General features: G+C 39.2%; 1 protein-coding gene across 10 annotated transcripts in view; it reads left to right on the top strand.

Moving 5' to 3' along the window:
- HECTD4 (HECT domain E3 ubiquitin protein ligase 4) overlaps positions 1-27,243 on the top strand; it is a 176,483-nt gene that overhangs the window by 1,089 nt on the left and 148,151 nt on the right. The gene's annotated exons all lie outside the window — the stretch shown is intronic.

Consider the following 27,243-nt stretch of genomic DNA (forward strand, 5'->3'; position numbering starts at 1 on the left):
GCTGGATTTGGGGGCAGAAGGAAACCAAAATGCTCGGTTGATGAGAACTTTCCACCGACTTCAGTTGGTTTCGTGTTTGCCCAGAGGTGGGAATACCGGCAGTATCATTTCACCGAGGCCAGCCGATGCTGACGCTGCACCCCCTCCACTTTGTGGGGTGATATTTTGATGTGTAGGTAGCATGGGGTGTCATGAAATTCTTACTGTCGCAAGGTGGACTCTCTGGGGTAGGGCGCGGAGAGGATGGCCTGTCTTCTGGCTAAAAACGGAATGCGAAGAATCTTTTGTGTTTTGCGGTTTTGCATGCACTTTGGCTTTCAGCACAAGGAACGTTTGTAGAAATGGATTATAACCCATTACTGTGTGTTTCTGGAAACGGTAGTGATCAGATCGCGTTGGCCAAGACGTTTGGGCGTGCTTGAGATGCGAATGCGTTCCACTGTGTTTTGTGTCTGGATTTGAGGTTGAGGTTGCAGCATTCCCATTGTGAACTCTTAGTTGACTTATTTTATAGTCTGACCACCGAAAGGGGAAGATACAAGTTGATAGGGAATTCCTAATACGGGATTACGGTTTTCTTGTGTCTCATTTAGGCCTATTCTAGAAAAAGCAAGTGTCTGAGTGTCTTATCGGCTTGAAAACTCAAAGGGTATTATGCTATGATGGTGGAATCTTTTTATTTAATTGACTGTTGAATGTGAAATGTGGGAAGTGGATGCTCTTTGTTCCTTAGAGACTAAGTTCACAGATCCCCAAATTTTATATGTATGTAATATATTTAGGATTAAAAGGTAGGAGTAGTTAAAAATACCTGAGCTCTTAAGTTGGCTTTCCTAAGATGTTTACTGCATAAAGGTATTGAGTATTTGTCAGCTTTTTCCACAGAAGAATGATCTTAAAGAAAACCTCCCTGGCTTGGTAGATTTTTAAAAACTCTTAAAGAAAATGTATGTTCTGACCTTTTAGAAACCAGTATGTGTATGGGTAATAAATATGACTGTCAGTGGTAAAGAACTTTTTAAATTTCTTCCGTATGTTATATTGGCTATATTGTATCAGTAGAAATGGATAGCTAAAAATGTTTTTGTGGCTGTTAGATTTGTGTTTGCGTGGGTGTATTCACATTTAGTTATTTAATAATAATATTAAGTATATCCTACGTGTCAGACATCATCTTAATAAGTTCCTAAAAGGATCCTAGTAGCTAAATACTGTTGCCTGTTGTAACAGCTATATATGTTGCACCCATTGTGCAGATGAGGCAAGCGAAATGCAAAGTACGTGACTTGCTCAAGATCACACACAGAGAGCCTGGACATTAACCCAGGTCTATTGGTCTCTAACATGTCTGCTTCTCATCATCATATCTTCCTTGCATGTATGATACTCATATTTGTAATTATCTGAAATTTCATAACTGGCTAAAGATAGGGTAGTCAACAGGTATTTTTATGTCCTTTCTAGCAATATATTCTTTTTCATATTTGAGGAAGGTTAGAGGTTCATCAATTTTTTTTGAAATACTGCCACCCCTATGAGGTACACTCTTCTAAGCGTCTCCTTTCAGTGGACATCCGGCTAACCAATGGCCGTTTTTTTTCCACAGGGTTTTCTAGTTAGAGAGAATCCTTCAGTTGACAGTTTTGGATTAGGACAAATTTGAATTAAGCTGATGAATTTATGATTGGCAACCTTAATGCATAAGCGTGCACTAACTGCAGTAGAGTCTCAGAATTTTAGAGCAAGAAGGGGCCTTGGAGATAATTGCTTTCCTCATTTTAGAGAGAAGTTATCTGAGATCAGGAGAGGTTATGACCCGGTAGTGAAGCTAGTTATGGCAGGACAGACAACTAGATTCTGGCTTTCCGGCCTTTGAATTCCAGTGTTCTTTTCTGTAAGTGCTGTTCAAAGTTAAATGTCAATTTGAAAAAAGAACCCATCCTACGAAGTGGATCAACATTGACTTAGCATTTTAATTTAAGCAAGAGCACAGCATTTGAATTAAAAATTTTCTCCCTAAAATTTTTTTTCTTCCTAGTGAATTTTAAACAGATTTTTAAAGTTTATTATTATTATTATTATTATTTAGTAATCTCTACACCCAAGGTGGGGTTTGAACTCACGACCCTGAGATCAAGAATCACATACTCGATGGGGCGCCTGGGTGGCACAGTGGTTAAGCGTCTGCCTTCGGCTCAGGGCGTGATCCCGGCGTTATGGGATCGAGCCCCACATCAGGCTCTTCTGCTGTGAGCCTGCTTCTTCCTCTCCCACTTCCCCTGCTTGTGTTCCCTCTCTTGCTGGCTGTCTCTATCTCTGTCGAATAAATAAATAAAATCTTAAAAAAAAAAAAAAAGAATCACGTACTCGGGATGCCTGGGTGGCTCAGATGGTTAAGTGCCTGCCTTCAGCTCAGGTCATGATCCCAGGGTCCTGGGATCGAGTTCCGCATTGGACTTCCTGCTCAGCGGGGAGCCTGCTTCTCTTTCTGCCTCTGCTGCTCCCCCGCTTGTGCTCACTCACTCTCTGTCAAATAAATAAATAACATCTTAAAAAAAAAAAAAAAGAATCATATGCTCTTCTGACTGAGCCAGCCAAGCCCCTCAGAGATTATTTTTTTTAAATCAATAAATGGTGTGTAATCAACAAATTTCTTCAAGTATTTGTGGAATTCAGAAGTGGGCAAGACCCACTGTCCTGGGCACTGAGGATGCAGGAGAGGATAAAATAAAACCTTTGTCTTTAAAAAACTTTTATTTTAGTGGGAGGATATAGACAATAACAAATAATCAAATACATATTATATATATGTATATGTAATACCTCAAATGGTAAGTGCTGTGGAGGCAAGCGTAGCTGGGTAGGAGGAATGGGGAGTAGTGGTGGTGAAGGGTTCCCTTTTACGTAGGATGGGTAGGGAAGGAAAGCACAGAGTGGCATTTGAGCAGAGCCCCGAAGGAGGTGAGAGGGTACCATATGGCTGCTGCGGAAAGTACATCCTAGACAGAGGACAGCAAGAGCCAGGTCCCTCAGAGGGAAGCATGCTTAGCATGCTTAGTTTGGAGCTCTGAGCCCAGTAAGCCGAGGGGAAGAGGAGAGAGAGAGGAGACGGCAGATCGGGGATGCTGATCAAGAAAGGCTGGTAGGTAAGGACTTTGAATGCGTTAGAAATGTAGAGCGAAGTTTTTTTCTTGGTGTTTAAAATAGCCACGTGTATTTATTTTAATTTCATGTTGTTGGCAGAAAGTGAAAGTGTGTAGGAAATTATTTTTTTAAGTGTGAAATAAATATAAATTTAAGAGAAATTTTAAAAAACTTAAACATGACAACTCAAAGATTGCATTTTGCATTACATTTCATAGAACATTAGTCTTTTTTTTTTTTAAGGGAATTTACAAGGAGAAAAATAGCCTATTTGTGGAAGTTCTAAAGGATTTCTACTTTCTATCTCATTTTTCTTTACAAACTCCAGTGGAGACGGGCCTTGCACATACGGATGTTGACAGAGAAGCTAACTGACTTGCCCAAATTGGCCAAGATATTTTGTACCGTATAGTTTAGATTAATTTTAAACTCAGACACTTTAGGTAATTTTCCATTGTGTGTGTGTGTGTTTAATAAGAATCCATCCCATCCCCACATGCTCACACCAGTGCAAAAGACTTGAACGTGAAAAAAAAAAAAAAAAGGACTCCAACATGAATGTTCATGGCGGCTTTATCTGTGCTTGCCAAAAACTGCAAACAATCTAAAGGTCCATCTACAGGTAAATGGATAAACAAGTATGATTTATGCTGAGTGGAAGAAGCTAGACAAACAGGAATACATATTGTAAGATTTCGCTTATATGAAATTCTAGAAAATGCAAACTGATTGGTAGTGACAAGCAGCGGATCAGTGGTTGCCTGGGGATGAAGGTAGCCTGGGACGGACGGGAAAAGGCATTACAAAAGGACATGAGGAAGCTTTTCAGGTGATGGATATGGTCCCCGTTTTGACTATGGTGATGGTTTCATGGTTGTATATACATATGTCAAAACTCATCAAATCGTACGTTTTAAATAAGTGCAGTTGATTGTATGCCTGTTCTGTCTCACTAAAACAAATGAACGAACCCCATGCAAGCCCAGAATGCTTTACTGATACTGCTTAGGAAATGAAAAAAGGCTCAGGAGCGTTTTTTGTTTATTGTTTGTTGTTTTGCTATGTAAGGGACGGAGTTGATCAACTGGAATATGTTAAGGCTTTGAATACTTAGGACACATTCAGATGAAATCTTGGAGATGATAATTTAGATTTATAAATGTTGATCTATTCTCCTAGGAAGATACTACCAGCCAGTTTATCCTTTGCTCAGATTCTTTTGGAAGCGGTTTATGTACTTTTATAGAATTCCAAATTCTAAATTTGGAAGAGGTAATGAATAAAACTACCTTTGCTCATGAGTAGAGTTAATTACAGTGTAATTAATGAGCACTGGAAGAAGAGTCACTGAATCTTTGTGCAGGGTTCTGTGAGCTTGGGCAAATGGCTCAGCCAGCTCTCAGGTTTGCCTGGCTAGCTACAAAGTTAGAATGAAGTACCTTATGACTGTGGGAGGCAGTATTTGCCTAAAGGTCAAAGTCAGGTTTAAAGAATCCGATTGGGACTGAAATTCTAGCTCTGTGCCGTACTAGCTGTATGACTTTGGGCAAGTTCCATGCCTTTAGTAATCCCTCGTTTCTTCTTCCACTGCAACTTCTTTGTCATCATTGTCCCCACCTCTACTTACCGCCATGACCACAGCGTCAGCATGCTGTGTGCCAGGCTCTGTGCTAAGCACTTCACGCCCATTATCTCATTCAATCCCATGGTTATCCTTACTTTAGAAATAAGGAGACTGTGGCACAGAAGTGACGTAACTTGACAAGGGTTATACAGTTAGTAGCAAAGCTGAGAGTGAAATAGATCTGTCCAACTCTAGCCCCGGGTCCAGGCTCAGGAATTATTATGTTAGACACTTCATCTGTAAGAGAGAAGTAATAATAGGGTTAGTGTAAGGATTAGATAAAGAGGCATGTGATTATGCACTTAAAGTGTGTATGGACTGTCTTTATAAGGTGCTTTGCTGGAAAGTTGTTTTTTGCATATTCAGTCAGCTGTCCATTGTATATGAAAGCAAAACTGTGCCATCAACAGAATTTTTTTTCTCCTAGAGTGAATAGTGGAGATAGTAGGTTGTGTGTGTGTGTGATCCCTCAGGAATTTTCTTCCTTCCCAATTTGTTTGCAGTATGGCTAGGCGGATGAGATAATAGTCTTCATTGTAGTTTTCCTCCAATTGTATGTCTAAGGTCTTGCTAAATAAATCAGTTTTGATTATTATCTGTCTTCTTGGCTTCCATATTGACTGTCTGAAAATAGCACCTGTTGGCCCAGGCTACTGGATAGATTGTCATGCACCTGTTCTTTCCTAAGTAATAAGGTACCTGTGGTGATAATTATGAAAGGCTTGTCAAGTCCTAAAAGGGCCCCATGCTCTGTCCTCCCTCCTCCTCTTTCCATCTTGTTTTACAGTGGTGCTTGTGGGATGAACACAAGGAGCGTAGTCTGCTTTGTAAGATGTTTAGTCAATAGTTGTAGACAAATGTAAATAACAGCAGGTGATCAACTATGGGACAAATGCATGGTTACCTCAAAAGGAGAGAAGACTGCAGATATTGTATAACTATTACTTTGATTCTGCATTTTTAACAGAATTTATATATCCTTTAAAATATTTTTTAATTTTAATTTTTATCCATTAAAAAGTTTTAAAACGAATACATGAATATATTCTTATAAAAGTGGAAAAACAAGGGCGCCTGGGTGGCACAGCGGTTAGGCGTCTGCCTTCGGCTCAGGGCGTGATCCCGGCGTTCCGGGATCGAGCCCCGCATCAGGCTCCTCTGCTATGAGCCTGCTTCTGCCTCTCCCACTCCCCCTGCTTGTGTTCCCTCTCTCGCTGGCTGTCTCTATCTCTGTCAAATAAATAAATAAATAAAATCTTAAAAAAAAAATTGGAAAAACAGATGAAACTGAAGTACCCTTTGTGTACTGTCCCTAATCCTGGTCTCTATCCACTCCTCACCACTGTTAAATCAGTGCTCAAATTTGTAATGTATTCTTTAAGATCATTTTTTTTAAAAAGATTTTATTTTTAAGTAATCTCTATGCCCAAAGTGGGACTTGAAGCCATTACCCCAAGATCGAGTTGCATGCTCTGTCGAGTGAGCCAGCCAGGTGTGCCAAGATCATTTTTGAATGTGTACTTTTATGTGTGTTTGTGTGCATATGTACTTTTTATTATTTTTTTCTGTCTTACAGAAAAGATGTGATGCTAGACATATCTTTTCATAACTTTTTAAAAGTCAGTTATATGTTTTGATCTTCCTATGTCTCCATATACAGATCTACCATTTTTTTTTTAATTTTTTACTTTTTTTTTTTAAAGATTTTATTTATTTATTTGAGAGAGAGAGACAGCCAGCGAGAGAGGGAACACAAGCAGGGGGAGTGGGAGAGGAAGAAGCAGGCTCCCAGCAGAGAAGCCTGATGTGGGGCTCGATCCCAGAACGCTGAGATCACGCCCTGAGCGAAAGGCAGACGCTTAACGACTGAGCCACCCAGGTGCCACAGTTTTTCACTATTTTTAAAAAAGTTTTAAAAATTTATTTATTTGAGAGAAAAGAGAGGGGGCGGGGAGGAGCAGAGGGAGAGGGACAAGTAGACCCTGCGCTAAGCACAGAGCCCGATGCGGGCCTGGATCCTATGACCCTGAGATCATGACCTGAGCCAAAACCAAGAGTCAGATACTCAACAGACTGAGCCACCCAGGCCCCCCTTCAGGTTTTCACTGTTAAAACCGATCCTTCAGTGCATACCCTTGCATGCCTATTTGTGCACATGTTAGGATATTTCTGTAGAGCAGTTCCTGAGAATCAGAATTACTGGGTCATAGGTGACCATTTTAAATTTTAATAGATACTGCCAAATTGCTCTGTGAAGTGACCATATTAGTTTATACTCCCAAGTAACAGTGTTTGGGAGGACCCCTTTTCTTTACACCCTCAGAGAGATTATTTTAGAAGTCATGGATTTGCTTAATTTTATCATTTGCTTAAGCCAATGGCTTTCGCTCCAGAAGAGGAAGCCACTAGATGTAATTGGGTACCTGGAAATACATGCTGAACCATGGTCAGCTGAAAGAAGCCAGAGTGTTCCGTTGGTGCTGCCTAGCTCTTATCACTTCACTTCAGAGGACCTCTCTTGCGGCTTGATCTTCTTTGCTCCTGACATACACTCATTTTGGTCTGTAATCCAGTTAATACAGACCATGTCCATATTTAGGCAGAGAGAGCAACTTCTTATTCTGATGGTCTGGGGATGCTGCCAGGCTCGATCCGTGCCAGGGAGCTGCCCACTCTGGGAAGAGACACACTGGCCCCTGAAGTGTGTTCAGAGTGCATGGTCGTTGTTAGGCAGACTGTTTAGACACAGATTGTCTTAAAATTTTCTCTTATATGCCAGTATAAAGGGTAATTCTACTTTTTTTTTAACCTGTATGAAAAATAACTGACATTAAGTTGATTGTATTTTTATGTCATGCAGAACTTTTTTGCTTATAAAGAAGTAACACATGGATGTTGTAGAAAATAGAGAAAACACCTATTGTGTAAGAGAGAAAAGAAATATCCCTTGATTGTACCATCCAAAAAGTTGTATTAATTAATTATTTTTTTACTATTTCTTTCAGTTCATATTTTTATATATAAACAAAATTGAGATTATATGCTATATAAAGTTTTATATCCTTTAATCACTTATTGGGAGCAATTTTGTCAAATCAGATTTAAAAACATAATTTATTTATTCATTTTATTTTTTTTTAAGTAATCGCTACACCCAATGTGGGGCTTGAACTCACAACCCTGAGATTAAGAGTCTCATGCTCAGGGTGCCTGGGTGGCTTGGTCAGTTGAGGGTCTGCCTTCCACTCGGGTCATGACCCTGGGGTCCTGGGATCGAGCCCTGCATTGGGCTCCCTGCTCTGCGGGGAGCCTGCTTCTCCCTCTCCCCCTGCTTGTGCTGTCTCTTTCTCTCTCTCTGTCAAATAAATAAATAAAATCTTAAAAAAAAAAGAAAAAAAAGTGTCGCATGCTCTACCAACTGAGCCAGCCAGGCACCCCTAAAAACATAATTTTTAATGGCCGCATACTAATTTATGGATGTATTATAGTTGTCTTGTACCTTACTGCTTTTTCCTCACATCTGCTATTTTTAAAGTCGATTGATTGATTGATTGATTTTTTAAAGATTTTTATTTATTTATTTGACAGAGAGAGACAGCCAGCGAGAGAAGGAACACAGCAGGGGGAGCGGGAGAGGAAGAAGCAGGCTCCCAGCTGAGGAGCCTGATGTGGGGCTCTATCCCAGGATTCTGGGATCACACCCTGAGCTGAAAGCAGATGCTTAACGACTGAGCCACCCAGGCGCCCCTAAAGTCGATTTATTTATTTAAGTAATCTCTATACCTGACATGGGGCTCCAACTCATAACCGTAAGATTAAGAGTTGTATGCTCTACTGACTGAGCCAGCCAGGCGCCCCACATCTGCTATTTTATTTTTTTGAAAAGATTTATTTATTTATTTTAGAGAGAGTGCAGGCGGGGGCGGGGCGATGGAGGGGGAAGGAGGAGGTGAGGAGTAGAGGGCAGGGGAGATAAGCAGATTCCCTGCTGAGTGGGGAGCCAGACCTGGGGCTCAATCCCAGGACTCTGAGATCATGACCTGAGCCCATATCAAGAGTCAGATGCTCAGCCAAGTGAGCCACCCAGGTGCCCCCACATCTGCTATTTTAAAGATAATTACAGCTTAGAGGAGGGCAAAAAATTTTTAGTGTTTAGTGTTATTTGTTTGATAAAGTTTGGTAAATTATGTATTTGTAGTGGTTATTAAAATGTGTTTCTTCGATCCATTACTACTGGCAGTTTATAATTTAACGGCATTTTTATCGTGCTGTATGATTCCTCTCCTGATAGTGTTGAGTATTTCTGAGGAGCTTTGAGTTTATAAAGTGCTATTAAGGACAATTGTAGAATAATTAATGTTCCATGATGGGACACTTGGGGTGGACGCACTTGAATCCCTCGTGTTTCTACTGAAAACTCCGGTTGGCTGAATTACTAGGTCATAGCACAGTTTGTAGCAATTTTAGATTAACAATAAGGAGATGCGTAATTTGCAAACCATTTTATGCAAATTGTAGGTTTAGTAATTCTAATAACTACAGAAGCGTCATTCAAGTAGTGGTTTTATACCAACAAAATATTAACGTTCAGCTTGTATTTGTAATGGATCTTTTCTGTGTTTACTGTATTTGCTTTGTGCTTTGTGTAGTTTGCATTCCTGATTTCAAATGAACAAAGACTAATATAATAGATGTAACTATTTACAGGGCAGACTACAAAATCGACCTCCTGTCTCTATTCATAGGTTTGCTTTTCTTACTGTTGAAGTAAAATAATCAAGAATGTTAAAGGACAATCTGTGTCAACATATTTTCATCAAAACAGTGGTATATAATAGAAGAATGACCTTCTTTATTTCTTGATTCTGATTCCTTTCTGATTCCAGTCACGGTGTAGTTGAAAGACAACTAATGATTTATTTAACGTAGAAAGGAACAAAATGGGTGGAAAGGTAAAAATTTATGTGGGGAACTTAGGAGGAAGCATGTTTTGAGCTTATAATAAAAAAGTTTCCTTTCCTTTAGGGGTTCTGAACCTGGAAAGAATCCAGGCACCATCTATAGAATTCAGGGGATCTGTGAGCTAGAATGGGGAACATTCTATCTTCATTTACTCATACCTTCGATGAAATTCAGCATTTCCTTCGATTATGAGTGTAGTAGAATCCTAGTAGTACTGGCAGAACCCGTGACTTTGTACGACCAGCAGAAATCATATTTTCATATCACATTGTAGCTGTTGAACGTATCTTGAAATACTGTTGATGCTCACCATCACTTAGAAATGATGGTGAATATTGGATCTTGTTATTCAGTATACTGAGAATGAAGCTCCTACATTGATAGGACAAATAAAGCATTTTGGTAACTGTATTTCAGTATACTATAATTGGAGCGTAGAATCCCAGGTATTTTATTTTACACATTTAAAAATGTTATCTGAGAAGGGTCAACAGGCTTCACAGAAAGCAAATGTTGAAGGGCCCCTGAGATAGCCTTTCTTTCTCCCAGCATCTCTCCTGTTTTAGTTCAAGGTTGCTGAAGACGAGCATAGTTTGCAATTTTCTGAAATAATAGTGACCACGTTTTTGAAACTTCTTAGTATTTTCTCTGGTAGAAAATGTTATCCTCCTACAAATTTTTCCATTACCTACTGACTGTAAGCTTTTAACTAGTAGTAGTTTTCTTGAATAATCTGATATTTGTCCATTTGTCAAACATGTATCATTAACAAGGAAGCTGTTTTTTAAGACAATAAAATATCCACTAAAAAATGACAGGAAATATTTTTGAAATAGAACAGTTTTTTTTTTTTCCCCACCAGATAATTTGGATTTTTCCCTTGTCTGGGGAGAATGTTTGTCAACTGAAGCTATGTGAATAAAAATTCATTAATATACCTTATATCAGGATCTTCCATTGCTGATAAAGAGCCATTTTAAATAGGTGGCTGTAGCTAGTAATAGTTGGTATCCCAGGGGAAACATTTTTAAAATCTTAGATTCATTTTCTTTAATTTCTTTGTAGAGTACAATTATATACTCCTGGTTGCTTTTATTGTCCAAATTGTTATTTTGTGTTTGTATTGTCTAAGTTCAGAAGTTTTACTTAAATAGCCTCCAGAACTGTGTTCTCCAGTTGGTAGCTACTACTCATGTGGCCATTGAGCACTTGAAATGCGGCTACTTGGGATTGAAATGTGCTGAAAGTGTAAAATACACATCATATTCTGAAGACTTCATGTAAAAAAATAATATAAAAGATCTCAATCTTTTATACTGATTAAATATTGGAATGAAAATATTTTGGATATTGTGTTAAGTAAAATGTATTATTTAAATTAAAATATATTAAAATTAATTTCATCTCTTTCTTTTTACTTCTTTTTTTAAGATTTTATTTTTAAGTAATCCCTACACCCAATGTGGGACTTGAACTTACAAGATCAAGAGTTGCATGCTCTACTGACTGAGCCAGCCAGGCACCCCCCCTTTTAACCTTTTTATTTTTTATTATCTATTCATCTATCTATCTGAGAGAGAGAGAGGGAGCTGGTGTGAGGGGAGGGGCAGAGGGAGAGAGAGAATCTTAAGCAGGCTCCATGCCCAGCATAAAGCCTGACCAGGACTCTATTTCATGACCCTGAGATCATGACCTGCGCTGAAATCAAGAGTCTAACACTTAACCGACTGAGCCACCCAGGTGCAACCCCCCCACCTTTATCTTTTTAACTGTAGCTCCTGGAAAATATTAAATTCTGTATATGTCTAACATGTTTCTATTGGATAGCACTTCTTTATACAGAGGTCAGCAAACTATGGCCCTCAGGGTCATATCTAGCAGTCTGTTTTTATAAATAAAGTTTTATTGGGACAAAACCGGCTCATTAATTTATATATTGTCTGTCTTCATGCTACAATGCAGAGTTGAACGGTTGTTACAGGGACCACATGACCTGCAAATCTTCTGTGGGTTTTCATTTACACTATTTTCATTTCATCCGTTCAGTGGTTCTATGAAGCAGTAGAGGAGATATTATTTCAGGAAAAAAGTTTTGAGAAGCCAAGTGATTTATCCAAGGTCATGTCATTAGTTAGTGCTAGGGTTAGGACTCCAGTTCTGAGTGATTTTCCAGTATACCTCTGCTATTTAGGTAGCACTTGAACTGATAACCTGTTATCTCCAGGACAGTAGTTAATGGCTACCATTTTAAATAAGAACGACACAGCCAGGCCTACACATGGCTGCCAGAGTAGTCTTCCTAAAGCTAACAGTTACGTTACCTCCTTGCCCAAATTTTGAGTAGTTTCCCATTTCCCGTGAACTAAAATAATAATTCAAGGTTGCTATGATTTGGTTCCATTCTGCCTTTTTAGCCTTTTATCTCATTACTTTCTATCCCCCCAGGGACCATATATGTCACAAACTCACTTTCTATGTTCTCTCCTACAGTCTTGACTCATGGGGCTCCATTGCTCTGGGGAGCCCAGACTCCACTTTTGGAACCCTACTCTTTATCCTTCAAGATGCAGATCAAATGGCACTCCTCCATGAAATTTTCATGACGCCTACAGTTAGAAACTGTCGCCCTCTCTATTTCTTACACTGCCTTCCAAAGTTATTTATTTGCATGCTTGATCTCCCTTACTACGTTGTAATCTCCTAGAGGTTACCCACTTCTTAGTGTACATTATGGTGTACCTACTAACATAGCTCAAACATCAGATGTGGATTGAACTGAACGTTAAAAAGGGCATTTAGAACAAGTTTGAAAGGGTGGGATTTAATAAATAATATCATGAGTTGAGGACATAGGTTAATGGAGAAAAAGATAAGAATAGGTAGTTATGGGGCGCCTGGGTGGCTCAGTTGTTAAGCATCTGCCTTTGGCTTGGGTCATGATCTTGGGGTCCTGGGATTGAGTCCCGTGTTGGGCTCCTTGCTCAGCGGGGAGCCTGCTTTTCCCTTTGCCTTCCACTCCTCCTGGTTGTGCTCTTTCTCTCTCTCTGACAAATAAATACATAAAATCTTAAAAAAAAAAAAAAGACCCTTGATTTTGTATGGAGCCCAACAAATTTTGCATAGAGAATAATGAATTCCTGAGAGATTTGTGAAAACAGCTAGATTAGATGGAGTTAATCGAAAATACCTTGCTTTGATCATCATTCTAAAAATCTTAATTCGAATGAATTTTTGTTTAACTTAGCTGTTCTATGGTTAGGTAATGAACTTGCGTACTACTTTTTTAAGATGTTATTTTTTAAGTAATCTCTGTACCCAATGTGGGGCTCGAACTCACAACCCCAAGATCAAAAGTTGCATGTTTCACTGACTGAGGCAGCCTGGTGCCCTGAACTTGAGAACTGTTTTTTTTTTTTTTTTTTTAAAGATTTTATTTATTTATTTGACAGAGACAGAGACAGCCAGCGAGAGAGGGAACACAAGCAGGGGGAGTGGGAGAGGAAGAAGCAGGCTCCCAGCGGAAGAGCCTAATGTGGGGCTCGATCCCAGAACGCTGGGATCATGCCCTGAGCCAAAGGTAGATGCTTAACAACAGCGCCACCCAGGCGCCCCTGAACTTGAGAACTATTGTCTTTATTTTGAACATTTCCATGTAGAGATTATTTTTTTTTTTCAGAGATTTCAGTGAAATGTGTCCATCAGCTTTTATGGAATGGCAGTACCTCGAGGACTGGCACTGTCACAAAGTTATTTTATAGAATTTAGCATAATCAGTTACTGATTAGCATGACAAGGCTGTTAGTCATAATTTGTTTAAAACATTATAAAGTACTTTAAAATTTTTGAATTAAAATGTTAGAATTTTAGAAAATTCTGGGGCGCCTGGCTGCTTCAGTCAGTAGAGCATACAACTCTTGAACTTGGGGTTGTGAGTTTGAGCCCCACGTTAGGTGTAGAGATTACATAAAATCTTTGGGATGCCTGGTGGCTCAGTCGGTTAAGTGTCTGCCTTTGGCTCAGGTCGTGATCCAAGGGTCCTGGGATCGAGTTCCGCATCAGGCTCCCTGCTCAGTGTGAAGTCTGCTGTTCCCTCTCGTGGTCTCTCTCAAATAAATAAAATCTTAAGAAAAAAAAAAAGAATTTTAGAAAATTTGCAAGATGTAAAAGAATGCAAAAAAGAAAACAAAATCACTTATGTTACTACCACCTAGAGATAAGTACAGTTCGTATTTTCATGTATTCCCCTTTTTTCTATTTCACTTAACATTGATGCTATTTGGGGGACATTTCTCCGTTTTCAGTATTGTTGAGAACATAATTTTTAATACCTGCATAGATATTAAAGTCTGCATGGTATTTCATTATATGGATGTTCAATGATTTATTTACCCAATCCTCTATTTGGATATTTAGTCGAATATTTAGTCAATTTTGTTGAAAAGCTTTTAAAATGAGAGAAATTGTTTTTTGTAAATAGTGAGAATCTTCTAAATAGGCTACAACATACATATATAACCATCTAAGATTATTTACTCTAAGTCAGAATGTGAGCCTTCAGAACTGTGCTCTAACTGTATACAATGATAGCACTGTTTATTCATTTTTGTATGCATAAAGTTCATATTTTCTGTCATGTAATATAATACGTAAATTATATGTGTAGTCTTTTCCTTCAAGAGGTGCTTTATTTAATTAAAAAGTTTAGGAGAGCAACACATCGTTCAAGATTTCAAAGGTTCAAAAGGAAATTCAGGGAAAGGTCTTCTTCCTAGTCCTGTCTCTCCAGCCGCAGCCAGCGTCATTCGCTGGTCCATGGCCCCAGAGGAATATGATGCACGTACAAGCCAGTGCACAGCAGACCCCTCTCTGACCTCGGCTCCTGCTGTGTCCCCTTCTTTCCATCACTCTGCTGCTGCCACCTTGGTCTTCGGGTGTTCATCATAGATCAGGCTGGCAGGTCCCAAAGGTTCCCCTCCTCAGGGCCTTTGCTTGTCTCACTGGACAAAATGAGCTTCCATAAGGCAACAGTCCACACAGGTGATAGAGATGGTATTTTTGAAACCTTTAAGTATGAAATAATCAGAAACTTGAATATTAGAAAACAAAAACAGCCTTATCGCCAAGGGTAGCTTGAGCTCTGTTAGCAGACCAGTGGGAGAGCTTTGAAATGACTAAAATAATGAATCCTTTTAGATGCATAGTTAGATACTTAGCACAGTACCAGAGAGTACAGAGAGATACGTCAAGTACCAGGTCAAAGGAGACAGAGGACTTTTACTTCAAAGGTTCTCTGGTTGCAAGACTATGTGGTAATTCCACATAATTGGGGGGACTTGCAGTGCTAACTAGAACAGTCCTCCCAACTTGTGACCCTACAGATTTATCTTTCTCTGAGTTGTTCTATTTGGTGCTGAAATGTCACCCTTCCTGCTTCTGGAGTTAAACAGGTACTTAAGTGATAAACAAATACATATTTTGCACAGGGTTGGTTTTCAAAAGTGTATAAAATGCTATATTACATGTCTCTTCCTTTGCTTGTTGTTTTTAGAATGCATGTTAACGTGGGGCCGTACCCTTTGGGATTTACAGAAGGATCGTATCCTGAGTCAGTGCCAGAGAAACAAACCGGACACTGTAAAATGCAGGCGTCTTCCGGGCTTGTGTGAGTGAGCCCAGAGGCTCCCCGTCTAGGCTTTATGACACATCTTGCCAACTTTTTTAGCCCAGCTCTGCCACCTGCCAGAACTTCTGTTCCTTGGTTATAAGATATTTAAACCTTTTTTTCATGACTTAGATTTAATTATCACTGTGTTTGATTTTTCAGAAACTGATTGGTAAGAGAACCCCCACCCTGAATACTCCCAAGTGAGTGCTCTTGCAGTCGGCGTTTCCTCCTTCTTGCTCGCCCACATCTCCTCGCTTTGGGAGTTTGCGTCCCAGTTAAATTCTCATTCCTTTTCTCTGAGCTTATTCTCCTGTCTTTTTACCGCCTTTCCTCTTCCAGTCACTCCGTGTGTGTGACAAAAATGGCTGTCATTAGGCAGTGAGGATTCTACTTACCAGTCACATCACATCTTCAGCATTCAGAATCATACAGTTGGTGGGGCTGAAAGGATCTTAAGATCATTTAATCCAGCTTTTTTTCAGAGGGCACTGTGTCCCTTTTAGCCTATTGCGGTCAATAGTAAGTGTTAGAGGCTCTTAAAAGTACTTTGGAAAATAAATAGTTTGCATATAGAGCAGTGCTATTCAAAGTGTGGTCTGCATACCATGAACCCATCATGACAAGGTAAGTACAGAAATTGAGAGTGAAGCATTTAGAAACTTCGTAACAGTTTGCCAGACTAATTTTATATCTGTTGAAGGTGGTAAGACTTGGGACTTGTAGTTTGTGTCTTTTTTTTCCCCACATGATTTTTGTAGTAAGTTTTTTTTTTAATTGTATTTTACAAAAGTTTTGTTCTGCAGTGGAGTAGAAAAAAACGGCACCCGGTTCTTTGCCGCAGTTTGAGAAGCACTGATACAGGATATCTAACACAGTGTTGGCACAGAGTGGGCTCTCAAAAACCAATAGCTTCCTCGTGTCTTAAAAATTTGCATTTTTGGGGGTAAGGATGCTAGATGTCTGAGTGGCAGGTAGATGAAATACTGTTTTGTAGAAATGAGGTATTCAAAATTGGTAGTACTGGTTTTCCAATATAAGCAACTCAGGTTTTTTTTGCCTTTTTAAACTTAGCCTGTGCTTTGATGAGAGATTTACACAACAGTAGAAATGTAATACATATTTGCACTGATTCTTGAAGTTACTTTATAACATTTAATGTGCTCCTGATACCCTCAGCTGTGCAAAGTTGGAGGAACATAAACTCTTTGGTAGCCAGCCATATCCATAAATATTTGAATATATTATAGCAGTATTTATATTTTATCTTCTTGGATAAGAAAAGGGAAAGATCTGTTGAAAAGCACTCAGGTTTTGTCAGTTTTCTCCTGTCATGTACCGTTTGGAAAGTACATAGTTGTAATAGTACTTGGCATTCCCGTTTTAATACAGTTTTAGTGCCACATACGGTGGCCCTTTCATTTTCAGTAATCCTTGGCTCTTCTTTGGAGTTAGAGTAGCATGTCCTGATTTTTTATGCAAATCAAATGTAGTTGAGCTTATATTTGATACGGTAAATATAGACTGTCGAAAGCCGTTAGCTGACTGTGGTGTTTACAGGTTTAAGGGGTATACTTTTCATACTATTCCAGATCATGAAATTGCCACTCCCTGCTTAAGGATAAAGAGAGGTCATTGGGCTAAGTGACTCTCCTAAAGTGTTGCCCCTTTAAAAATTCTGTTTACAGTCCAAGAATCCTGAGAAATGAGGTCCTTTTGACTTTACTAGATTTCATTTTGGCAAATTTAAAAAATTATTTCAAACAGAAACCTGAATGGATTGTTTTTGTTTGGTGATATCATACACCTCTGTGTGATAACATACACATAATGGGATAAATCTTTATCCTCATAATGAAAAGGAATGACCCATTTTATTTTTTAAAAATCCCATTTGGAACATCCCTAATCTGCTTATTTAGATACAGAATAAGTATTTGCTCTGTAGGGCAGGATTCCTTTGTTTTGAGCCTCATTTTTATTTCTACTAGGCTCAAATTCCTTATAATTTTTTTTAAAACTCTGCACCCAGCATGGGGCTGGAACTCACGACCTGGAGATCGCATGCCCTAGTGTAAGCCAGCCAGGTGCCCCAAGGCTTAAATTCTTAATATCTGAGAAGTTTGACACTGAACCAGGATTTGACATAACCAGCATATACCATGGTGGAGAGGAAGTCGTTTTGTCGTGATGACTCAAAATAATAAATTCTTCAAAGTGTTGCTCCCTGCGTTTAATAGGAGCATTTGGTTTACACAGTCAGGTTTCCCCATCTTTCTGGCTCTTAGGAGCCAGGCTGAAGAACTTCAGAAGAAAGAACCACTATTAGTAATCCTGTCGAGTGCATATTACATTTTGGCAAATGCTGGCTGATGAGATTAAAATTACGCTTCGCATTTTAAAAGTTATATTTCTGTAATCACATTAGCAAGCAGGTGGATCCTAGGGGGATAGGAAATGAAGATTCTTTTAGCCAACTTTTCAAAGTTTAGAATTTATTTTGGGATTTTGCTTTGACGCATGAAAGGATCTAGTTGTAGTTTCTTAAAATAACTCAGTTTATCTCTGTTCAGCAGTCATTGTTGAAACCCAAAGAAGAGCCACATTTTGGAAAGTATGAAAGACAAATAAGAAACTGGCACTCTTTTAATGGCATATTTTTCTTTGAGAAGGATGATGAAAACTAGGTGGTGTGTGGGTGGGTTAATAATTTGAGAGCCTCTTCTCTCAGGTAGCGTGTTTAAAATTTAGAGAAATAGTACAGGTTTGATGAAATATCCACTAACTTAGAAAGGCACCTAGTAAGAAACCCTCACTTGTTCTTAAGTTGCCCCTTGATTTTAATGAAGCTGTGTGCTCCTCTTTGGAACTGCAGAGCTGTCAAGATAGCATTGCTAAAGAGGTCAGCATAGTTTTAACTCGGAAATGGTGGCTGCTAGTCAGGGGGCTCCCCAGTTGTGTTCTTAGTTCTTATGAAATCCTTCTGCTTATTCCCATAGGGTTGTCATTCTCTTTTGGTCTGGGTTAAGGCAAGGACTTCGTCCTTGTTATAGATGTTTGCTAACATGAAAATAATGATGCTTGCAGCCTTTTGGCGGCTGAGTTCTGGTAGGAATTCTGAAGTTTTCTTCCCTGCACGTAAGGTCTTACCATGAGCCTTGCATGTTTCTACTGTCGAGTTTTTGAGGATTAATTAAAATTATTCTCTCTGTGTTTAAAACTCAGATTCGGGATGCCTGGTGGCTCAGTTGGTTAGGCGTCTGCCTTCTGCTCGGGTCATAGCCCCAGGGTCCTGGGATCGAGTCCCATATCGGGCTCCTTGCTCATCAGGGAGCCTGCTTTTCCCTCTGCTTGCCATTCCCCCTGCTTGTGCGCTTGCTCTCTCTGACAAATAAATAAATAAATAAAATCTTTTTAAAAAATTAAAAAAATAAAACTCAGATTCAGAGTTGAAACAAAAATGTTCTCCTTTGTTTCCTGTATTTTCAAGTGCCTGAATAGAGCAGGGAAAATTTTTGTTACATGACTGTGTTATGGCCAAATCCCTGTGGGGCTCTGTGTATTTTAGTAGAGATGTCCTGTCTGAAGTTCAGCTCTCTACTGGGTTGGGTCATGCACCTCCCTCCTTGCTGTCCCTCTCCATCCGTACTTTCTTCTTTATGCCTTAGAAATGTTTTTAATATCCGTGAAGGAAGCAAGGTGATGCTAATGTTTTAATGACTTTTAAAGCCAGCTTCTCCAACTTGCCTTTATATCTGAGTGATTACAGCTAGTTTTTGTCTATCCAGGATTTGAAATGTTAATAAAATAGACATGAAACCTTTTCTGAGAAATCTCTAACTTCCTGTCCTGATAGGACTATAATGATAGTCACTTCCTTCTTAGTTTCTAAAATAAATTCACACACAATTCAGTTTATCTAAAAATAAACCTTCAAGGGACGCCTGGGTGGCTCAGTTGGTGAAGCGTCTGCCTTCAGCTCAGGTCATGATCCCAGGGTCTTGGGATTGAGCCCCACATTGGGCTCCATGCTCAGTGGGGAGTCTGCTTCTCCCTCTGCCTGCCACACCCCCTGCTTATACTCTCTCTCTCTGACAAATAAATAAATAAAATCTTAAAAAAAAAACCACCTTCAAACTGATGTTAATATTAGATATATTTTTAGATATGTAAATAATGTGATCAGTCAGAAAATGCTTTATGTGCTTTTTCATATTATAGCCCAGTTTCTTTACTCTGAAGAGGAAATGAAGTTCTGGTCTTCTGAGAAGGCAAAGAAAAATCCGCAGTTTTATGATAGAAGAAATTTAGTATCATAAACTAGAGAAATAGAGCTTTCTCCTTCAACAGCCTCTGCTTCTGAAGGGTTTGCTATAAGAATTGAGCAGAGCTCTTGGGGTGCCTGGCTGGCTCAGTCAGTAGAGCACATGACTCTTGATCTCAGGGTTGTGAGTTCGAGCCCCACATTGGGCATAGAGTTTACTTAAAAAGATAAATTGAGGGACTCTTGGGTGGCTCAGTCGGTTAAGCATCTGCCTTTGGCTCAGGTCATGATCCCAGGGTCCTGGGATTGAGTCCCACATGGGGCTCCTTCCTCAGCGGGGAGCCTGCTTCTCTCTCTGCCTGCTGCTCCCCCTGCTTGTGCTCACTCACTGTCTCTCTGACAAATAAATAAATAAAATCTTTTAACAACAACAACAACAAAAGATAAATTGAGGGGACACCTGGGTGACACAGTTGGTTAAAGGTCCAACTCTTGGTTTCTGCTCAGGTCGTGATCTCAGGGTTGTAAGATCAAGCCCTGCACCGGGCTCCATGCTCAGCGGGGAGTCTGCTTGAGATTCTCTCTCTCCCTCTCCTGCTCATAGGTTCTCTCTCTCTCCCTCTATCTCTCTCTCTCTCAAATAAATCAATAAATTAAGCAAAGCTAGGGCACCTGAGTGGCTCAGTTTTTTAGGCATTTGCATTTAGCTCAGGTAATGATCTCAGGTTCCTGGGATTGAGCCCCATGTCAGGCTTCCCTACTCAGTGGAGAGTATGCTTTTCCCTCTTCCTCTGCCCCCACCCCCCCGCCTGCTCGTGCTCTCTCTCTCTCTAATAAATAAATAAGCCTTAAAAAAAATAAATTGAGCAAAGCTTTTAGACCACAATAAGGAAAAACACAGCTCTTATGTAAAGATACCTCATTTCATGAGGAAATAAAGCAGAAAAAGATTATCTGGATTAAATAAAGAAGATAGGAGGCCTCAAAGCATGGGCAGAAGGGACAGCACAGCTACCTGGCTTTGCATTACTGTTGATTAATTTAGATTCTTATTTATTGAATTGTGCTCTTGGATATCAGAGACTTTGGCAGTAGGTTAAGTTTCTGCAGCAAGGAACCATCAAAGATTTTTGGTTCTTAATATTTGATTTCAAGATGTTAAATGATCCCAAAGTGTGTGTTTTTCTCCCCTTTCTTTGCTTACTACCCATCCTGTTCAAATTTCACAACACAGTCCAAAAAGTGGAACTTTGAATGTATTTCTTGTAATTAAAATGAATTTAAATGAATTTTGTATTGGGAAGTTTTATAAACGTACCACATACTAGGGGGGAAAAGATAGGTATTCTTGCCCCAAATCATAGTTGGGCAGCCCAGAGATTTCTTTTTTTTTTTTTTTCAAGATTTTATTTATTTATTTGACAGAGAGCGAGAGAGGGAACACAAGCAGGGGGAGTGGGAGAGGAAGAAGCAGGCTCTCAGCGGAGGAGCCTGATGTGGGGCTCGATCCCATAACACCGGGATCACACCCTGAGCCAAAGGCAGACACTCAACGACTGAGCCACCCAGGCGCCCCAGCCCAGAGATTTCTGGTGCCCGTTTCCTCTCATCCTTTCCTCAGAGTTTCTCAGTGTTATTCTGTCTTACACATTTGAATGGATGCAAGGAAATAGAAAGAAATGAAGAAGTAAAAGACCAGCTTGAACACAGCCTTACCATAACGTGTAGTTTCTGTGCAAATACAAACTATATATCTCTGTATCATCTACAAACAAAAATAACATCCTCAGCAGCTTCACAAAGTAAAATCTGCCTGAAACATTTACAGGCTTTTTCTTCTCTGTGTAATCTAATATTCAGTGACAGTAATTCACTTGTCTAACATAGTTGTGTTTTGCTTTTTTTTCTTGGATGTTTCTGTTCCAAGCCTCCTGTTCTCAGCTTTTCCATTACTTAGGAGGGCTATCATGAATAATATATTTAAATAGTTGATTTCAACCCCTCGGTTAATAAGGATTGTACATACCTCGTGATCTTATTTTGGATTATTCTTTTTCCTTTTTTCCATGTTTTTACTTCTGAGGGATCTAATGTGACCCAACTAAACAGATGTCTTATGTTTATTGATGTTATGTCGTATGTTATTTCCTGTCTCCAAGTCATACTGAAACTATGACATACACCCTGATATATTTTAAGAGCTAGGCATTCTGTAAAATAAAAAACAAAAAGCTTCTTAATGGGGCACGTTCTCAGTTTCTTCATAACTGCGTGTGCATTTGTGAATGAGAGCTTTTCAGTCTTGTTACTACCCAGTGTGGTATGTGTGCTTAATATTTGTCAGATTGAACTAAAGCGTTAATATATGAGAGAGAATGGGCATGATAGGCATGTACTTTGTTTATTCACATTTCTGCGAGGTAACTACATATGGCTCATTCTGTGATTTCAAGACTATGAAAGCGAGGAACAGATAGATTAGTGGCCAACATGCCTTGGATTAGAATTTCTGCCTCTTAAACACACTGAGTGGTATTTTATCTGCTAAGCCACATTGCTAAGTAGGTACATATGTCCTTAGTAATGGTATCTTTCTCACACATTGGCAGAATTTAAGTCAGGCAGTGTAGTGTAAAAACTATATAAAAATACTGTTATGAACTTTCATGATTTATCTGTAGCTTTAATGGGGGAGAAAACCAACTAAACACACTCAACTAAAACCTTTCACTTCTGCCCTCTTGCCTAGAAATTGGTTTATTAAAGAATGAGATTTGTTTATGTCTGTCCAGCCACTACAGATAGTTTGTAGACAGATCTGGAAATCTCCATAGTTGTCTTTGTTGGGGTATTTATTTAAATGCTCCTCTTTCCCAAACTACTCGTGTTTTTTGTCGTTGCTGTTGTTCTTTTGCTATTAAAAGATTATTTAAATTGGTTACCTGGAGAAGATCTCCATGGTGTCGTGAGCCATATACTGAGATAGCGGGAGGGCCAGCTGTGCACCCTTATCTGTGTCCCGGCAGACACGAAACTAACCCCACCCTAGCATATTTGGTAAGAAGCGATAGAGTCAGACCTGATGATGAGGGCTGGCCTTCGTGCACTGAGGACCCCTGTTATAGTAAACTTGTTATTACTTTGGACACGAGAGATTTGAATTCGTTGTAAACACTAATAAAGCGAGGCAGGACGGGTGTGCTTGGCTGGCTGCAGAGCCAGGTACAGATCTTTTAGAACTGCAGGAGACAGAAAAGAAACCCTTACCCAAGCTGAACTGATGGCTGGCTGGAATATGAAATGAGGTGGCCGATTAATGAAGGTGATGATTTATGTTGCCATTCACACTCAGTTGAATTTCTGACACAGAGTCGAGTTCCTTCTTACAGAGACTAACAGCTTAGTATTTGGTTCTAATCGTATTTGATTATAATAGACTGAGCTAGCCATGTGAGCCTAAAGAATTGACCCAGTCCTCTCTGAAAGGTCTCATAACCAGGAGAACAAAGGGTGGTGTAATGTGTGGCCAAAAGTATTGGCATCATGAATCAGAGCAGACTGTATATGGAGAATACAAATTGAGAGTGTGTCTTGCTGGCAGCTTTAAGCTTTTAAAATTGAATTATTTTTTATTATGATGAAATAAAGTCTTATTCACTTAAGGAACACAATAAAGAAGTTTGATTCCTTTGAAGCCTAGAAAAATGAATTTATCCAAGAACACTGAAGCATGAAGTTGATTACATAAAAATATACTGAGAGATTGGGGGGTACCTCTTTTACTTCATTGGCTTCATATCCTTAATAAAGAAAAACAAAATAGGTACTTTAAACCTCCAAGAAGCAAATTCTGGAATTTGCATTAGACTGCTTACAAGCTTATGGGACTATGACAGTACTGCTCCCCAAATCAGTAAAACCAAAACAAGGAACATTACACAAAACACCATTTTTTTCTGATAACATACGCTATTTCCTCAGAAAAGATTACAACTTTACTCCTTTCAGCATGTTGTCAGAATGTTGTGTTTATTTTGGGGTTTAAGTCTAATAAAACATTTGATACATTTTTGTTTCCAGTTGCCTTTCCAAAAAAAATATACAAATTTTCAGAAATATAAAATTATTTGAGGTATTACCAGCATGGTCTATTGCTTTTCTAGAATTAGGTAGTCTCCTTTAATCAAATTGGTTTTTCTCCTTTGCTCTCAGCCCTTACCAAAAATAAAATCCTCCTGCACTTGCTCCCCCATTTTTTACTCCATAACCCTCCAGGTGCTGTTTCCAGGAAAAGGTTAAAATTAAGAATAATGTATTTCCTGCTGACCACCATGTTTGTACTGCCACAGCTGAATTCTGGGCCAATTTCTTTTGCCATCTGTTCCCAGCATGGATAAGTTGAGATTCATATAACAACAGGAGAGAAGTGAAGCTAGAGGCTTCATCTGACTTCTACCCGCAGAAGCATGGCTTATCTTTGCCAATTAGAGTCTTCACTGGTGAATAACTTGACATGGAAATATCATGTGGCAGATTTTAAAAATGTTGATCTTAGAGTATTTCCTGCTAGGCCTCTCTGTGTAATTTTTTAAAAAGTAGTAAAAATATTTTATTTTTTGTTTTAGAGCCTCTTTTATTCACCTACTGTTATATTTTAAGAATTTTCCTCCATGATATTCTGCCCCCATCCCATTCAAAGGCAATTTGTATTTATTATACCCAGCCTGGAAAATAAAGACAAAAAAAAAAAAAAAAAAAGAAGATAAAAACCATAATCCTCCATTGTTAAGATTTTGAATCTGTTCCACTTCTCTCCCCTTCTATAAATACATAGTATATATACACACATGTATTTATATATAAAACATATATGTGCACACTTAAACACCAGGATTATGCTCTTCCTAACATTATAGTGCATATAAATTTTAAGTTTAAGTTTAAAGATTATTTATAAGATTTTATTTATTTATTTGACAGAGAGAGATAGTGAGAGAGGGAACACAAGCATGGGGGTGCTGGAGAGGGAGAAGCAGGCTCCCCCTTGAGCAGGGATCCCCACACACAGCTCATGACCTGAGCTGAAGGCAGATGCTTAATGACTGAGCCACCCAGGCGCCCCTATTTTTATTTATTTTTAAAAATTTATTTATTCCAGAGAGAGAGAGAGAAAGAGAGTGCTAGTGCACATGTGTGCATGAGTGGGGGGAGGGGCAGAAGGAGAGGGGGAGAGAATCCTCAAGCAGACTACTGGCTGAGCGCAGAGCCCAACTGCAGGGCTCAATCCTAGGACCCTGGGATCATGACCTGAGCTGAAGGCATACGCTTCACCAACTGAGCCACCTAGGCACCTGCCAAGTTTTAAATTTTTGATCCATAGTTCTGTTTGATACAACATTCAGGGAGCGTCACAAAACCTATTTCAAGGACGTACTAGAATCTGCTTGGTAGCTTATTTTTCTCAACCGTAAAATTGATCAGTTCCTTAACTATTGCTTTAGAGATTGCTTACAAAAATAGAAAGATGCCAGGGTCACTAGGATAAAATATATAGTCCTCCTAATGCATCTCCTTGTAGATGTTTATTTCTTAATGTCAAAGCAATCATAACTTTTTTTGTGCTGCAGTGCTTCGAATGAATAAAAAGAAAAAAACTAAAAAAAAAAAAAAAAAGTTTTTCCCTACCGTTAGAATGCATGGTCTTTAAAACTTTCAACCTTTATGTGACTGTGCCCCACCATTTAATCTCTGTCCAAACTAAGAAGGAACTGTTTCTGCTCAAGTCTGGGCAAGGACTTGGCAGAGCCAATGAGGTGACAGCCTGTAACTGCTCAAGCAGGGAATTCTGTGTATTGTCCTATTATACGTCATCCATATAAATGGAATGTGTTTATAGTTCATATGGCAAGCAGTTGGCATGTGAACAAATAAGCCTTGGGCCAACATACTGTCCTTATGTTCGAAATCAGCAATTCTCAACACCTGCCATGGGGCCCCCTCTCCTTCTGCCCTGAGCATCACTGCCTCAGGAAACCACCATGACTGGAGAGAGTGTGATTTCTCTCTCAGCTATGTTGGAATAGAAGGAAGGTTGTGGATCATAGCCCAAGGTCTGTCCACGAGGGGTCTGATATTATTCCTAATATCAGTCTGCATATTGATGGTTAGTGGTAGGTAACTGAAGTGTAAGTAAATTCCTCAAATTTACCTGGCTTTGTATTTCAGTCAGTAGGTTATTCCCAATCCTAGAGTTTCATTTTTCAAGGCACCTTCTTGACAGATGCCAGCTCATTTATCATCAGATTTTTTTTTCAGCTTTATTGCAGTATAATTGACAAATGAGAGAGTTAAAAATTTAATACTTGTCCCCTCAATGAAAATATATATTTTATATAATAAATGTATATATTTATGGAAAACGAAACTGAGGTATGAAGAATTTGGGCCCACAAGGATTATAAACTATGGTCAGGAGGCAGAGTTTAACCCACAGATAGTTTTTGTTTGGCATGCAGGGTTTTCAAAAATACTATATTTGAATGTGTTTGGGAGGGACCTGCATTCTCCAGTTTGCCATGGACCTTACTTACCATTGGCCATGTGTGAAATACCAATCTGAATAATTGATAACCTGTTTCTAGTAGGAAAGCTTTTATTTAGAAATATGTATTCCCTATCTCCTTTTCTCCAATTTCAAAAGTGAGGGGGCGCCTTTCCGGCTCAGTCAGTAGACGATGTGACTCTTGATCTCCGGGTCATGAGCTCGAGCCTCACGTTGGGTGTAGAGTTTACTTAAACTACCTGGCTTTGTTATTAGGTGATTTCCAATCCTAGAGTTCCATTTTTCAAGGCACCTTGTCTTAGTTTCTTACAGTGTGGCTGTTTACTAGGTCATATTCTTTGTGCTTAACGTTATCCAAGTTGTTTCAGAGATCACAGGACCAGTTATAACACCCCTGCAGTTTTTGGTGTACAGCTTTAGTGGTTTCACTAAAATAGGACATTGTAGGGGCGCCTGGGTGGCTCAGTTGGTTAAGCGTCTGCCTTTGGCTCAGGTCGTGATCCCAGAGTCCTGGGATCCAGCCCCGCACATGGCTCCCTGCTCCGTGGGGAGCCTGCTTCTCCCTCTGCCGCTCCCTCGGCTTGTGCTCTCTCTCTCTCTCTAACAAATAAATAAATAAAATCTTCAAAAAAAAATACGACATTGTAGGATATTTCTATGGTTGTTGATTTTTCTCCTTAAATCTATTAAGAGTTGAAAATGCTTTTAAAAAATTTATGTTTTCCCAAGAGTGACTACTCTAAGTAAATGGAAATCAAAATTTATTACAAAAATTTGTTAAGTGATTCTACAGACTTGCCTCAGGAGTCCTTGTGGAGAGATGTAGAATTCACATTCTGGCCTGTTCAAATCCCGTTCCATTGTCCTGCCTGCGGCAGTTGGTCTCCAGCGGGCATGTTCATCTCAGTCCTTAGCTTTCAATCCTCAGCACAAAACCTGAAGATGTCACCATAAAATATATATAGTATTGTCTTTTGATTTTATTTATTTATTTTTATTTTTCGATTTATTTATTTATTTTAGAG

This window comes from Ursus arctos, unplaced genomic scaffold (assembly GCF_023065955.2).
Source record: "Ursus arctos isolate Adak ecotype North America unplaced genomic scaffold, UrsArc2.0 scaffold_34, whole genome shotgun sequence".
Classification (NCBI taxonomy): Eukaryota; Metazoa; Chordata; class Mammalia; order Carnivora; family Ursidae; genus Ursus; species Ursus arctos.